This window comes from Typopeltis vanoorti, chromosome 1, assembly GCF_054136105.1.
Source record: "Typopeltis vanoorti isolate ZY-2024b chromosome 1, IOZ_Tvanoo_1.0, whole genome shotgun sequence".
Lineage (NCBI taxonomy): Eukaryota > Metazoa > Arthropoda > Arachnida > Uropygi > Thelyphonidae > Typopeltis > Typopeltis vanoorti.
Window position 1 is genome coordinate 12735001 of NC_143549.1, and position 16291 is coordinate 12751291.

Here is a 16291-nt window from a genome sequence, read left to right on the forward strand (position 1 = left end):
GATACACAGAGATTGTTGAGTGATATACTAAAGAATGTAAGAGAATATATGGGACAAAAACAAGCATCAGTGGGAGTAAATGATGTCAAGTTAAGGAGCAAAAAAGATGTTGTGCTGTATGGGAATTCTATAATAATTAAGGGTGTGAAGGATGGTAGAGTAATTAAAGCGTATTATCCAGGGTCGGAGATTAAGGATATAACTGGGGTTGTGAAATTACAGAAAGATAGAATGAGTGAAATTATCAGTTATAGGGACGAATGATCTAGGTAGTGAAAGATTTTCTGTAAGACAGGATTTGAAGGATTTAATGATAGCAATAAATGCAAAGAGTAGAAGTTAAAAGATCATGAGTGTGCTACCACGATTTGATAGTGATGAATTGAATAAAATAGAAATTATAGTAAATGGAATGGTGTCAAGATTGTGTAAAAGGTTTTGCAAAAAAAATGAAACTGAATATTCATTTTATGAATGTCTGGGATGAGTTTGATAAAAATGGAGTATTTTAAGAGAGATGGTTTGCATTTAAATGGATTAGGAGCTTGCCATTTAGAACATTTATTGATAAAGGATAGAGTTAAGGGTTAAAAACAGGGAAATGGGATTTGCTAGGGAGGCAAGTGATAGAGTCAGCTGTAAATAGTACTAAGGTCATTAATCGCTGTGAATTTGGGATTAATTGTTCGCAGAATATTAACAGTATACAGAGTGGGCAAATTCGCACACAGGGAGATTATGGGATAAAGAGAGTATTGCAGTTTATGTATACTAATGCTCGAAGTATTAGGAATAAGTGTGAAGAATTTTTGTCATTACTTAGTACAACATGGCGAAAAATTATAGGAATTAGCGAAATTTGGTTAACTAAGAATGATATAGTTATTGGGATTGAAAGTAAGTTGTACAGTATTTTCAGGCAGGATAGAGATGACAGAATGGGGGGGGGGTTGATTAATGATAGACGAAGCACTAAAGCCAAAAAAGATAGAAGTACCTCACTGTGACGGGTATGTAGAGGGCAGTTCATTCGAGGCTGTTTGGTGTGAAATAAAGATTAACAAAGCGATGTAATTGGTTGTTGCTATAATCCAAGGGGAATAACGGAGAATGAAAATAGCATGTATAGGCAAATTAGCATTATGAGTGAAGGTCAAGTAATTATTATGGAGGATTTTAACTTTGGGGACATAGATTGGGGGAAGGAATGGTCAGAAGGAACAAAGGTAATGGAGTTTATACAGTTGTTAAGAGATAATTGCCTGAGACAGCATGTGATGGAAGGGACAAGAGATTCTAGGGCAGTGGTTCTTCACCGGTGTTCTCCGGGAACACTGGTGTTCCGCGGAAGGTGAATAGGTGTTCCGCGAGAAGTTCTGGAATTTGTAATTTTTAAATTAATTTGTCAGCACAAATTAATTTAATGATGGTTTAATTTAGGTTTAATTAATTAATAATTAATAAATAATTATCAATTATTGATAAATAATAAAAAATCAGCTAAATTACCAATTAATTATTAATTTATACATTACAAAATAACCAAGGTGTTCCGTGAAAATTTTCAGGATTTGTGAAGTGTTCCGTAGTCGATAAACGTTTGAGAAAACTCTGTTCTAGAGTGTTAGATCTGGTCATAGCATCGGAGAACATATCAATAAGTAATTTAGTTGCAATGTCTCCACTTGGGGAAAACGATCATCTGGTCTTGACCTTGGAGATTGTAAGATGTGCTGAATATTCTATTAAGAATGGGTATATGTGGAATTACAAGGCTAGTGATTATGACAAGCTAAGAAGTCAGCTTTCAGCTGTACTAAGGCACGAGACATTCAAGGGGAGATGTGTTGATGGTGCGTGGGAGATTCTCAAGGAGTATTTGAAGAAAGCTGTATCAGACTGTATTCCCAGAGTCAGAAGGAGAAATCAAGTAGGAGTAAAATGGATGAATAATCCTATTAAACAGGAGTTGCAGATAAAGAAAATGTTGTGGAAGACGTATAAAGAAAAAGGCGAAGAGCGTTCCAATGAGCAATACAAGGTACGGGCAAAGAGAGAGTAACTTGTATGGTAAGAAAAGCCAAAGCTAATTATGAGAGGAAGCTAGCTGATGAATCCAAAAGAAACCCTAAAGAGTTCTTTCGCTATGGGGATAATTAAAGGAAGAATATCCATGGAAAGATTACTTTAAAAAGTGTTGATGGTAGGGAAATTACAGAAGCTAATCAAATAGTTGAGTTGCTTAGTGATCATTTCGCAAAAGTGTACCATCTTGGTAGTGATAGTGCAGTGTCAAATGTGCCATTGACTGATGAGAGTCTAGAGATAGACGAAATCGTGGTGCTCAATATATTAAAGAACCTTAATGCTAACACTGCTATTGGGTTAGATGGCATATAGTCCCATGTGTTACGAGAATGTGCAAGAGAATTAGCGGCTCCTCTAACCAGGTTGTTTAATATAAGCCCAGTTCTGGTAAAGTGCCAATAGAGTGGAAAGAGGGGAAAATAGTTCCATTGCACAAGGGAGGCTCTAACACTGTGGTTACAAATTATATACCAATCTATATATCTGGAGTCGTGGTTAAGATTTTGGAGAAAGTGATAAAAATTAGAATTGAGGACTGGGTGGACAGCAGTATGATACTTTATAAGGGGCAACATGGTTTTGTGAAGGGTAGGTATTGCCTACCCTTCACAAATAGTTTTATGTTATTTGCTTACTTTCTATAATAAAGTAATAGTGGAGTTGGATAAAGGAAATCCTTACTCGGTGATACTGCTTGACTTTGCAAAGGCTTTTGACAGGATTCCACATGGAACTCTGTTACATAAATTAGAGCAAATGGATATGGATCCGACGATGGTGATTTGGATTAAAGGATGGCTGGTGGACAGATATCAAAGAGTGGTCTACGGAGTAGCTGAGTCCAGGAAAATGCAAGTGACTACTGGTGTACCTCAGGTCTCAGTGCTTGGTCCTCTATTGTTTGTACATCAATGATATTGAAAATACCTTGAATGGAAATATCCACTTGTTTGCTGATGATGCAAAATTGGGAAGAGCGATAATCAATTCAAATGATGTAAACATGTTACAGGATGACTTAAATAGGCTGATGGTATGGACTAAGGTAAATGGCTGTCAGTTCAACGTGGCTAAGTGTAAGGTGATGAACTTTGGGAGGATGACGTCGCATGCTGTTTACTATATTAACGGTACTGAACTGAAAGAAGTTGATGAGACAAGAGACTTGGGAGTTATTGTGAACAGAGAACTTAACTTTTTTTTTAAATGAGAGAACTTACGTTTAAAGGGCATATTGCAAAGATTTGCAAAACATCACATCAAATTACATGGTTGTTGAGGAACACACTAACAAGCAGGGATAGGGAGGTTATTGTTCCACTCTATAAGGCATTGATAAGGCCGCATTTGGACTATTGTGCACAGATCTGGTCGCCAGGATTTCTTGGTGATGCGGAATGGTGGAGAGGATTCAGAGGTGGGTTACAAAGATTGTTGCAGGTCTATGGGATGTTCCCTATGAGGATAGATTGATGATCTATGGGCTCCAAAAACTAGCTGATAGATGTAGGAGAGGAGATATTATAGAGGTATTTAAAATTTTAAAGGGATTTTACAGGATTGATACTGATGATATTTTTAAGACCAGTGCAGGAAGTGGGAGAACGAGGGGCCATCCCTGGAGATTGTGTAAGTGTGTGTGGTTAACAAGGGCGTTAGGACTACATATTTTTACTTGGAGGATTGTGAATGGGTGGAATGCGTTGCTAGAGGTGGTTGTGAATGCTACAACTATGAATGAATTTAAGGAGAGGTAGACATGTATTGTGTAAATAATGGTTAGTGTATCAATGTCGGGTCTCCCGCGATGAGTCTTTTGACTCCATGGAGACACCGTTAAAATAATAATAATAATAATAATAATAATAATAATAATAATAATAATAATAATAATAATAATAATAATAATAATAATAATAATAATAATAATAATAATAATAATAATAATAATAATAATCCAGATTCTACCAAGATTCTAAGAATAGTCAGTCAAGTAGCGTCGTAAAATATCGACTATTCCAAGAAAAGCTGTTTTTTTTCCTTTTTTGTAGATCAGCTTGGATCACTTTTCTTAGAATCTTGGTAGAATCTGAATTATTATTATTATTATTCGAATCCACAGCCTTTTGGCTGGAGAGAGGATACGCAAGCCACTCAGTCAGCTAGGCCAGCTTCTTTGAAATTGCATCAAGTGCATCGACAACTATTGGGATGACTTTGGTGTGTTTAAGCCACAGCAGGTCAACTTTGGTTGCCCGATCTCGATATTTAGTAATTTTTTCCAGTTCTTTGATACACTTGGTACTACGATATCAATAATCCAAACCTGTCGATGTTCGATAATTATGATGTCGGGTCTATTATGTTCCAAATGCAGACAGTTTGTATTCTAAACTCCCACCGAATTTTTGCTGTTTCGTTTTCCAATACTGTCTCTATTTTATGTTGCACCAGTAATCAGAAGTAGGAAAGACATATTTTTTGCACCAATTAATTATTTTGGCCACTTAATCATGGCGTATATATAATCAGCTGGAGTTATCTTGCTGCAAGCACTGATTAGATGTCCTATAGTCTCATCCTTCAAAAAAAAAAAAAATCAGCTAACCCATTTTTGTTCCCATATACGGAGTAGGTGAGGCCGTTTAGCCCAATCTAGGAGACTGAGTGGACAGTTCAATCCCCACTGGTACCCAATCTGAGATAGCTGACCCAAGGCAATCACTAATTAAACGGCACGCAGTGAAGAGGCGACTCAACAAGTGCCGCCATCTAGTGGTCCCTAACCCTAACACAATATTTTTAATGTCTGAAAATAGTGTGGGTTCTAGGGTTAATTTTGCTGAGTTTACGAGACGAAAAACCCATTTCCGGGAGAAAAAACCTGCTTGCCCTTGCCAGAGATCGACTAACTTGGGAACCGGTCGAAAAGAGGCTTAGAAAATTTTCTTCTAGTCGCCGACTAGATTCGAAAGCAAATCTTCCTTCGTACGGTCAAGAACTATGAGGTGCAAACGCCACATCCACTGAGCTACACAGGCTCCTTTGATCGCATAATCTGCATTTGTTATTATTATTGATGTTTAAAGTTTTTGCTTTGATTGCATTAGTTTGTAATACCGCCTGTTCTTGAGCTGCTAAAATAAATCCTTCTATTTCTCACTTAATATACTCATATTCTCGCTATTGCCACGTTCACGTTCTTGTTCAAGAAATTTTGTCCTCAGTCTCTCGAAGAAATTGCCCATGCAAGGGTTTATTTTTCCAGCGCACATATCAATTATTTTGCTGTTCCTTTCTCTAATCAAATTTCTTTCCTGTTGCTTTTAGAAGGCCTTCTTGTGTAATACCTTGAAGCATCTGCTCAGAGCTATTATCAATGTAACTTTTGAAATTCTAGTACATGATATTATTGTTGGTATTAGATTATACATGGATAGCGTGTCTAGGTATTGTACAGTGTTGTTCTGGTTTTCGTTTGCAATATTTATGTTTATGTCGCCAATTATCATTAGGTATTCGGTTGAGCATATTTCTTGGCGTGAAAGCCAGCAATTGAATACGTGCAAGAATTTTATCATGTTTAGGTTTGGTGGCCTGTAAATAGCATTTAGTATTATTTAGTCTATTGGTGGTATTAATTTCGAGGCAAAGGGTTTCAGCAAGCTCAAACTGATAAGCCGTTTCTTTTCCTATTAATTTTTGTTTGATAAATATTAATATTCCACCCCCTCTTTTTGTTTGGCGGCATGATCTGTGTTGTTAGAAGCCTGGAATTTGGAAAGCAGTCGCTTCGTCATTAGTTATGGATACTTCTGTTAGAATCAATATATCAATAATATCAGTGTAATTCCTCAGATAAACCTGCAACAATAACCAATGTTTTCGGTTCTTCTGATGTTAATATGCAAGATTGAGAGACCTCTTGCTTGTACTGTGTGTTGTCCAGCATCAAGCGATTCGAAAGTACAATTACTGATGTATTCTGGTGTAATTACATCTATCTGATACTTCACATTCATTTTTGTTGAGATCTTCTTATTGAACTAAGTTAGAGTCTTTTGTTTCTCTCTGGCAACCTCTCTATATCTTCCAAACTTTTTATTTGTATAGACTTTAAAGTCTGTGACTTTCTCAAGAATACTTTGCCGTCTTTGATCCATAAAAATTGATACTTTTTTCTGTTTTTTTTTTATTTTCATGCTTGGTTCAAAAGATTCTGATTGAAAGAGGTTGAATACTCAGATAGAAAGATTTGCGTATTGTCTTGCGATGCATTTAAATCCTTGACAACTGGTTTTTTCAGTCTACTGGCTTTTATGAGATTGTCTCTTGTAGCCTTGCTTGTCAGACGGATTATTACTGATGCGGGTCGTGGCAAGCCTTGTTTTTTGTTCTTCCTAGGAATCCGATTTATGGTCTGAATATCATTATGCTGTAGAGTGATGTCAATTGCATGGCCTAACTTTAAAACTACTTCTCTGAGATTTTCTGTAGATTCAGTTTCTGGAAGACCGTTTATAACAAGGTCTTCTTTATGTTGTTGTTGGTTTAAAACTTCGTATTGTAGTTTTAGGGAATTAAATTCTTGACGGAGTTCCGATGTGTCTTTTATAAATTTGTGCTGCCTGTCAGTTAGTGCATTAATGCTGGTTTTAATGTCTTTTACCGTTTGTAAGGCTTCTTCGACTTTTAAATTATTAAATTTAACCAACTCTTCACATTCGCTAATTTTTTTTGGTTATTTGTTTCTTCTGTTTATCAAATAGTTCTTGGACAAGATCTACCAAACTGGCTTTTATATTTTCTAAGCCTTTTTCTAGTAATAAATTTATGGAACTCAAATTATAAGCCTCACCAGTATTTTTTTGTCTGTTCAGTTCATCGTCCGATTCTGTCTCCGACGAAATCAGTTGCATCGTAGCTGGTGGCGTTTTCTTTGTTCTCTCTGCAGTATAGGCATTTCCATTCCTCTCGCTTGATATTGGATTTGCGTTGCCATGTTATTTCTGAAAGTCTGGAACATGTAAAGTGAAGATTCCTAAGGCATTTCCTGCGGGTTATATGATTTCCGTCGGACGATAATTCCTTCAGGCACTTGTTGCACTTCATGGCTCACCTTTCTTCCCTTGGATAACTGTAAAGATGGCGACATCCTTTGTTCTATGCTCGTTAGTGACCACGGTGAACTCTGCTCAACCCTCAACACACTCAAAATTTGGGTTTAACTTGGCCGATTTCGATGAATTATATATCATCCTCTTCAGCGTGACAAGAAGAGTCTCTTTGTGACACCTTTAAATTAACAACAGGAGTTTGAACCACATTAAAGTATAAAAACTGGACCAGCGATACAACCATGCAACCGTTCGTATGCTTACACAAATCCGTCCATTATAATGCAAGCATAGCCCATACAAATATTTACCATGATAGAAATCTGCTCATTGACTGGCTCACAAAAATTCCATGCACCTAAACTCTGATAAGACAAAATTAATTATATTCAGAAATCAGTTGATACTACCTGTTGATAATATATATATAACCATTCAACCTCCACTCTCTAACATAAAAAAACACATAAAAAATAACAAAAAATATACAAAAAGTCAACAAAATGTTTTAAGAAAACAAAGCATACAGACCCAAACACCTGGATAAACAACGAAACACTTCACAGCATTGTCCTTAAGAACAAACTCCGGAAGAAATTAAAAAAAAAAAAAATCACGTAATGACACCCAAATATAAACACTATATAAACAAACAATGAATTAACTAATATCTAAAATACGCTCCGCCCAATGCAACTCTTACTTCCAGAAATTCTCTGCATACAATGGTAATATTAAAGGGAAAAAACAGCCAACACTCAACGAATCCACAAAACATAAAACATCACCTCAAGACTTTTGAAAACAATTTCGGCCACAACACATAGCAGAATCCTTCAATCAAAACAACTTTGTAAACAAAATGACATTACTCAACACAGACATCACTCTGATCATGCCGAATGCCTACTACAGTCAGGAGCAAACGATCCTCTTTCCATTCGTCTCCAAAGAGTACGAGCTACAGATTACACTGGATTACAAAATTACTTACAAAAATACAATTTAATATCGTAAAAGAAATATAGATTTTAAAAAAAAAATAGCACAATCGTTTTATTAGAAAATAATACGGGCGGTATATATATAAAGCTTTAGATAAAAATAAATTCACCATATTCATACTATTAGATCTCAAAAAGGATTGGACACACTCGACCACCAAATATTACTGGCCAAATTGTATTCCATTGGAATTCGGGGAAAACTGCACTCCTCGTTCAAGAATAGCTGTTAAAGAGAATACTGGTGATAAAAATAAAACAGGTTCCTACTAAAGTCAGTTATGCCAACTGAATAAGGAGTCCTTCAAGGTATATTATTATCACCCATCCTTTTTCAACATATACATAAATAACATTGACAGTCTATACAGAACTAAATATATCTGTATGTAGACGATACTGCAGTAGTAATAATCCATAAGGACATCAAGAACTCTCTTCAAATTATAACAAGATCTGAATGAATTAATGAATTATTTCAAAAACAAAAGAAAAAAAATCAGCTAACACCCTTTGTTCCCTTATAAGGAGTAGTCGAGGTGGTCTTAGCCTTGTCTAATATTTGACTTTTGGAGATTGAGTAAGCAGTTCAATCTCCACTGGCAGTCAATCAGATATACCTAGCCCAATGGTAACACTAATTTAAGTGACAAGTAGTGAAGTGGTGGCTAACAAGAGCCGCCATCTCGTATCCCCTAACCATAATGCAATATTTTTAATGTCTGAAATAGTGTGAGTTCTACGGTCGATTTTTTCGAGTTTACGGAATGAAAAACCAGGAGTTTCAGGGAGTAAAAAACTGTTTGTCCGTGCCAGAGTTCGACTAATTCGGGAACCGGCCGAAAAAAAAAAGGCTTAGAAAAAGTTCATATAGTTGACGATTAGAATCGAACATGCGACGCCCTTTCTTTGGGTGGTCTAGTGCTGAGGAATGAAAACACTATTTCCATTAAGCTACACATGCCCTGGCCGAGGTTTTTTCATTTGTTTTTTCATAACAATTCAATCACAGTAAACGATACCAAAATTCAGATGTTAAATATTAATGAACTAAGAGTCCCATATCCAGCACTAAATGCACTGTACAGTCATATGCGTCACTGTATTATCTATGCCAGCTGTATATTTCAAGACCTTTGCCTTGAAACGTTACCTGTAAAACACGTTGAAGACACGGGCCTTCGATCGACACTCACCTTAAGTAGGCCAAACAAATCGAATATCTTCAAAAGAAACTTCACATTATTGCAGTCAAATTGTTTGAAGTAAAGGATATGATACCAATCAACATTGAGAAAATTATTTACCATTGCAATTGTGAAAGAATGCTATGATATGGTATAACAGTCTGTAAGATCACAGAAATACTCACCTGTCCAAATTAGAACTGTTGCACAAAGGAATCATTTCTGCGGTGAGCTGGAGGGGCAATGCTCACGAAACACTGACAAATTATTTAATATCCTCATAAAATTTTAACCTTATCAGACCAGAGATACTATGTAATCATATTAATTACCATAAACAAATAATGTTGTATTATTCCTGACAAACATAGACGTATTATTCCTGACTGAAGTTGCAATAAATGTAACTTAAGTGAGGAATAACAGAAACCTATACAGACAAACCTTAATAACTACCAGTCCATGGCATTTATCAAGAAAAGTACAGCATGAGGATAAACAAACTCGTTTCAAACATGCGGAAACACTAATATTGGAAATCATAAATAACGACAAACGTAGTGTTAAATATAATATACAGACCCCTCAGATAACAAACCACTCAGCTTTCTGCACGAATTGGAAGTAGGGCTAAGCAGCATTCAACCTCATACAACACATCATCTCATCCTAATAGGAGATATTAACATAAATGCACTTGATTATGCTCTTTCAACTACTAACACATACCTTGATATATTAAGTCAATACAACATATACCTACCATAAAATCTCCAACAAGAGAAGAAATGCTCAAGAATTCATTAATACAATCATGCATTGACTATATCAACATACGGGCTCCCATTAATACATGTACCTTATCAATAATTAATACTAAAATCGCCGATCACTACTTTGTCTCAGCTTCGTTTCATTATGCCACTTCTTCCTCCCTCCAACACCTCAAAACTCCATCATATTAAAGAACATTGTTGACAATTTTATAGAAAATACGGACTGTAATTGTGTACTCAAAATAAATGATTCTCTAACTTTTTATAAGAACTTTCAAATAAAGTTCACAGAAATATAGAAAAAAGCAATAGACCTACACAAACAAGGCAACAAAGAGACAATAACCTATGGATAAATAGCGACCTTATAAATAGTATTACTGTAAAAGAAATCTATGGAAAAGACTAAAAAAAAGTCACCCAGTAACACTTGTCTACATACAAAAACACAAGAAATCAACTAACAACAAAATTCGCAGGGTAAAAAGACACTACTACTTCCCAAAATGTTATAGAGGATGCACAGTGAACGCCACTGTACTGTTCCTATCTCATGCTTAAATGAGTAATCGCCTTAAGATAGCGTGTGCTCAAGTGAAACGTCTTGGCAATCTAAAAAGTAGATGTATTAATCAACAAAAGCAATCGAGTGGTTCCTGAAAAACAAGTTTCTCAAAAATTCTTATAGCATGTTGATCAAACTGCACCAGAAAAATAAAGGCCGTAGGCACTGACTCCATATAATCCTTGAACCCACGTGCTGTGACCACCGGCAACTTCACCTAAACGGTACGAAACAAAAACATAGACAAAAGCGACTTACTGCAACGTTCTTTGGAGTGTCGTGAATATTGCCATACTACATGTATAATTATTACTTACTCCCTAGTTTAATTTTCTAAAAATGTTCAAGGACAAGAAATTAAAATGGAAATGCCATAGTTGTAATAACACCTCCCAAAAATATCATTAAAGCTAGAAATAGAATAAATACTAGCAGTGACAGTTAAGCTAATAAATAAAGATAGACTTAAGTACAAGTCTAGTTGCAGGCTAGAGGAACTTATTTTAAGGCTTTCTTCGACCCGTTTCCGAGTTAGCCGATCTCTGGCACGGGCGAGCGGGTTTATTCTCCTGGATACACGGTTTTCTGTCCCATAAACCTCTTGTCAAGAAAATCGACCCTAGAACGGTCATTATTTCAGACAGTAACATATCCTGTTCAGGTTAGATACAAGAGATGGCTGCACCTGTTTCCCTTTCTCTTCATTTTACCGTACTTATAATTTGTGATGTTCTTGGGCCAGCTATCTCTTATTTGCTACTGGCGGAGATTTAATTGCCCACTAAGTCTCCAAAGACTATATAGGGTTAAAAGAAATCGCTTACACCCTATAAGGGAATAAATGCCGTTAGCTTTTTATTTATTATTTTAAAAATAACGGCAGCAATAAATACTGAGAAATAACTTCGGGCCTCTAACGGACAGCGATGTGCAATATATAGCCTCTCTCTTGTCAAGTGAACCCAACGTTTCCATGGTGCTGCCTGTTGCTGAATGCAGTATGATGTGCTCCTTGAAGAGGAGCACTTCAGCAACGTTGAGGATGTCCAATGTGGTGTGGCCCAAACAATGAAGGAGTTCTGTTCTGGACTTCAACCGTGCTTTCGAACAGTTGTATGACAGATATAAAGGTTATGCGGAGTTGGAAGGAGATAGTTTTGAATCTTCGTAATTGACAATTCCAAACATAGTTCTTCAGTGTGATATGATAATTGTTTTATCATTACTTAACGAGTACACTGCATACATTGATGAGGTGCTCGTATTAAAGAATCATTATATCAGAAATATTTATCATAACTCTTTCTAACTTGGCATGAGCTGCAAACAAAATGTCTCATTTTAAACCAAATGAACCAGCTGCAAACAAAATGTCTCATTTTAAACCAAATGATGTATCATAAATATATAAATTAAATATCAATGTCCACAACTCAGAATTCTGTGGCAGTCCATTGGTAATTCTCCTTTCTGGAATACTGCACTTTCATACCTAACATGTTGGTATCGATTATCTAGTCCGCCTCCAATCTATGTCTTTAGTCTATTATCAATCTCCATCTCTAACAGTTTTCAAATGTTTACCATGCTGTTCTTTATCAAATGCTTCCACAAAACTCTTACAATAAATATTATGTATAATGTTTACCCTTATCTGTAAAACTAAAACAAGATCTTTAACAAATCCACGTTGACTGTCCAAGAGATTTTATCACACATCGGTTAAATTTTGTATCATCTTATCCTTGATCATCATTTCCAAGACAAGTTACTACAGAAACGTAAATAAAAAAGATATCATATTTGATATCTTTGTATGTTTAGCTATAAATAAATTTAATCTGACTAAAATCAGAGATCAGACAAGTGAATATTCGATTAACGACCAAGCATTCAGCAAATATTCAGTGTACAAATAAAGGATAAAAATTGTCCTTGAACTATGCTTACTTCATTGATTCAAGCATATTATCTCATCATTCTAAAGCTTATGTAAGACTGACATTTTTTCATTGATTTATTCAGAATTCTTGGAATAATTGGTCTATTTTGGTATATTTTACTGCTTTGTAGTGTATTTGTTGATTTCAGTGTACACTTGGTCGTTGACTTACGACTGACTTCCGTTCTGGCTAACAGGTCGTAAGTCAATCTGGTCGTATGTCGGCCATATATTTATTAACAGTATTCTTTAACCTTTCTAATCATTTTATCATCTTCATAATTTATTTTTATAATCTTTTAAATTTATAATTATGTATATTGTACATAATGTGAAAAATAATGCTGTACATGCTGTACTGTAAACACAAAAATACAATCTAAAATTAATGTAAAAATTAATACAAAATCAATTTCTAATCTTTGCTTGTGGTCGGTTATAGATCGTCAGGATCATGTTCTTGGGTTGAGGTAGGAGTTGTTCACTTGATGAGGAACATGCTGAGCTTTGTTTGAACAGTTTGTTTCTATTTTTCTTCATATATCTCACGATAACAACACACAGCATCTTGAATGATACGTTCAACCTTTGTGAATCGTTCAACATTAGGGTCCATTGCTTCGAAACTGGCGAGAGCTTTATTCAGTTGCGAAAAATAATCTGATAAACTCTTTGCAGTGAATTTCTTTTCTGGCTCCTCTTCTTCGTCTCTCTCTTTTTCCTCTGACACTCTCTGTGCTTCCAATTCAATCAACTCTTCATCCGAAACTTCATTTATTTCACAATCTAGCAACTCCTCTATGTCTTCTATTTCACATTCTAATTTAAGATTTTTTGCAACTTTAACTATTTTTTCTGTAATCACTTCCAGTTCCACTCCTTTTTCAAATCCTTCAAATGTATTCGCATAACATTTTAGACACTTTTATATGCGCATTTATATTAACCAAATTCCATTTTGATTTCCTGACTAAAATATGAACTGTGTTCAGTAAAGAATCTATTTGCTGTTCCTATTTTCTACGTAATTTCAATTCATCTATATACAACAGATGGCAAATTTTAATATTACATTTAGGAATTTCATATCCAAGTTTGTTTTTTTTTTTTTTTTCAAAATCATAGACAAATGTATCGAAGAAATGTTGAAGAGCAGTGGTGACAAGGAATCACAAATTCCTTGGAAAATTCCACGTTTAATGCTGATATCTCCGAATCGTTCATTATTCACTATTAAAGTTGTTTTCTATGATTTCATAGCAGCAGCCAGAAACGAACTTATGTTGCTGCTAATTCCAAATATTTCTAGTGATTTTAGGATCCAGAAGTGTCGGAGAGATTCGAATGCTTTCTTATAGTCTATCCATGGCATGATTAAATTAGATTTTCATCTTTTTGAATTTCTGAGAATCATTTTATTAATAAGGATCCGGTCTTTTGTTCCTCTTGATTTTTGATAATTGCCTTTTTTGTTCAGTTGGAAAAAATCTGAGAAGTAATGGAATTCTTGCTCCATATCTTTTCTTATCTGTGCAGTCCGTATAATTCTTGTTTTAGTTCTCCGGTAATTTCAGCAATTGTTTTGTTGGCCAAATTACATGTTTCAATCAGTCTGATGGCGTTATTTTTCGGCCATCTTTCTTTAAGACTCTTTAAGTTGCTCAAATCAGCTCGAAGTTTGCTGACTTTTCCTTCGAACCGAATTTTCCATTGTGCAGATTGTTTCATTCTCGGCTTTTGCTCTTGCAATTTGCAACGAAACTTTACTCTAATGATATAGGCTGTGCTGTATAGGATCTGATTTGATATCCTTTATACTGTTGGGTGCGGTGGTTTTGCGTCTAAGAGGAGCTGTTTTAGCTTAGATTTATGTAAAGCTTTTAATAGTGGTTGTCTTATACGGCCATTTACGGAGTTCATATGTTCCAATATCTCTGACTTCATTTTACCGTACTTCTGTCAAACATTCTGAGGTATGACGTCAGCTTGATGTGTACTGAGATGAATTCCAAAGTTAGATATAATCACCTCCTGATGATTTGCGGTTACTGGAGTTGTTGGTTTTTCATGTAACTCTTGCAGCTCAAGATCAGTAAATATTTTGTTATGCAAAATGAAATTCTTTTGTTTCATAAGCCTTTGTTCATTGCAAATTCTGGGAATTTTTGTTCCCAAATTAAAAGTATACACTTTCTGAAACCATATTTTTCTAGTGTTGATCTGTACAAACTTGATAACTTCTCTGTGTTTTTTTCCCTACAGTCTTTTTTTTACGTTTTGGTTTCTTCCTTCTTTTCAGCTTCCTGTCCTGGTTGTCCAGCAATGACAACTGGGTCCTGTAACCCAATTGTCGCCTGATGCCCAGGATCTCCAACATCTGATGCAGTCCTTGATGACACGGGCGTCGAAGGATCCGGCATCGATTTCTTCTTGCTTTTCACTATTAAGATGGGAGATGTTAGTCTGGCTCGAAGAGACCTGTCTGACAAGTGTGGCCCTTCTGGTAGTTATGCTATTCCAGCATAGCTCTCAACATCATTAAAACATGGAAGCCCCCACTGCCACGACAAGGCCGTGTTCCTCGAGGGAACACGGCCTTGTCGTGGCGGTATTATATGTTATATATGTTATACATATATACAGTATATATAATATTCATCGAAGCTTGATTTGCTTCCTCAGTCTTAAGATAAGGCTAGTTTATTCCATTAATTCGAGCCCAATCCAAGGACCTATGAGTTGTGGCAATACTTTCTGAAAATGACAGCTGTGCCGAACAAAGCAGCCTTTTGCAGCTGCTCTCAATTATATATATATATAAGAAATGGCAAACAGTTATTTTATTCTTTTTCTACTGTGAAGTGAATTTTGCGGTGTTGGCTGTTTAGTTAGGTGACAAAAGCATCCAAAGTGTCTTGTCCATGGGGCCAGATGGCAAACACATCCTCTGCATAGCATAACCACACTTGTGGCTTGTATGTAGCTGTGGTAAGTACTTTGTTTCCAAAGTGTTCCATGTAAAACTTTGCTAACGGGGGAGAGAGGGGGGAGTCCATAGCAGCACCATTAATCTGTTTGTAGAATTTTCCTCCCCATGTAAAGTAACCTGCATTCATGGTAAATTGAAATAATTCAAAAATATCTGGGGGGGAATTTAGACTTGATTAAATGAAGAGTGTCTATAAGTGGTACATTAGTAAATAAGGAGGTGACATCGAAACTAACCATTATGTCTAAATCTTTTAGGATTAGATTTTTTACCAGTGTTTTGAAATGGATTGAATTTTTTACAAAAGTAGAGGAGTTGCCAGTAAGGGGGGGCAAGCGACTTGGCTAAATGCCTGGCCAGTTTATATGTGGGAGTATCTATGCTATCAACTATGGGGGGTAGGGGAATATTAGTTTTGTGGATTTTTGGTAATCCCTAAATACGGGGTGGTTTAACATGAATTGGTTTTATTTTCCTGATGATTTCTTTGGGCCATGATGTCACTTTTTTCAGTAATTTTCGGACTTTTTTCTTTTGAGACATCGTAGGGTCTCGATGTATAATTTGAAATGTGGAACTGTTACATACGAGATCTTATATTTTTCTGTTATATTCTTCTTTAT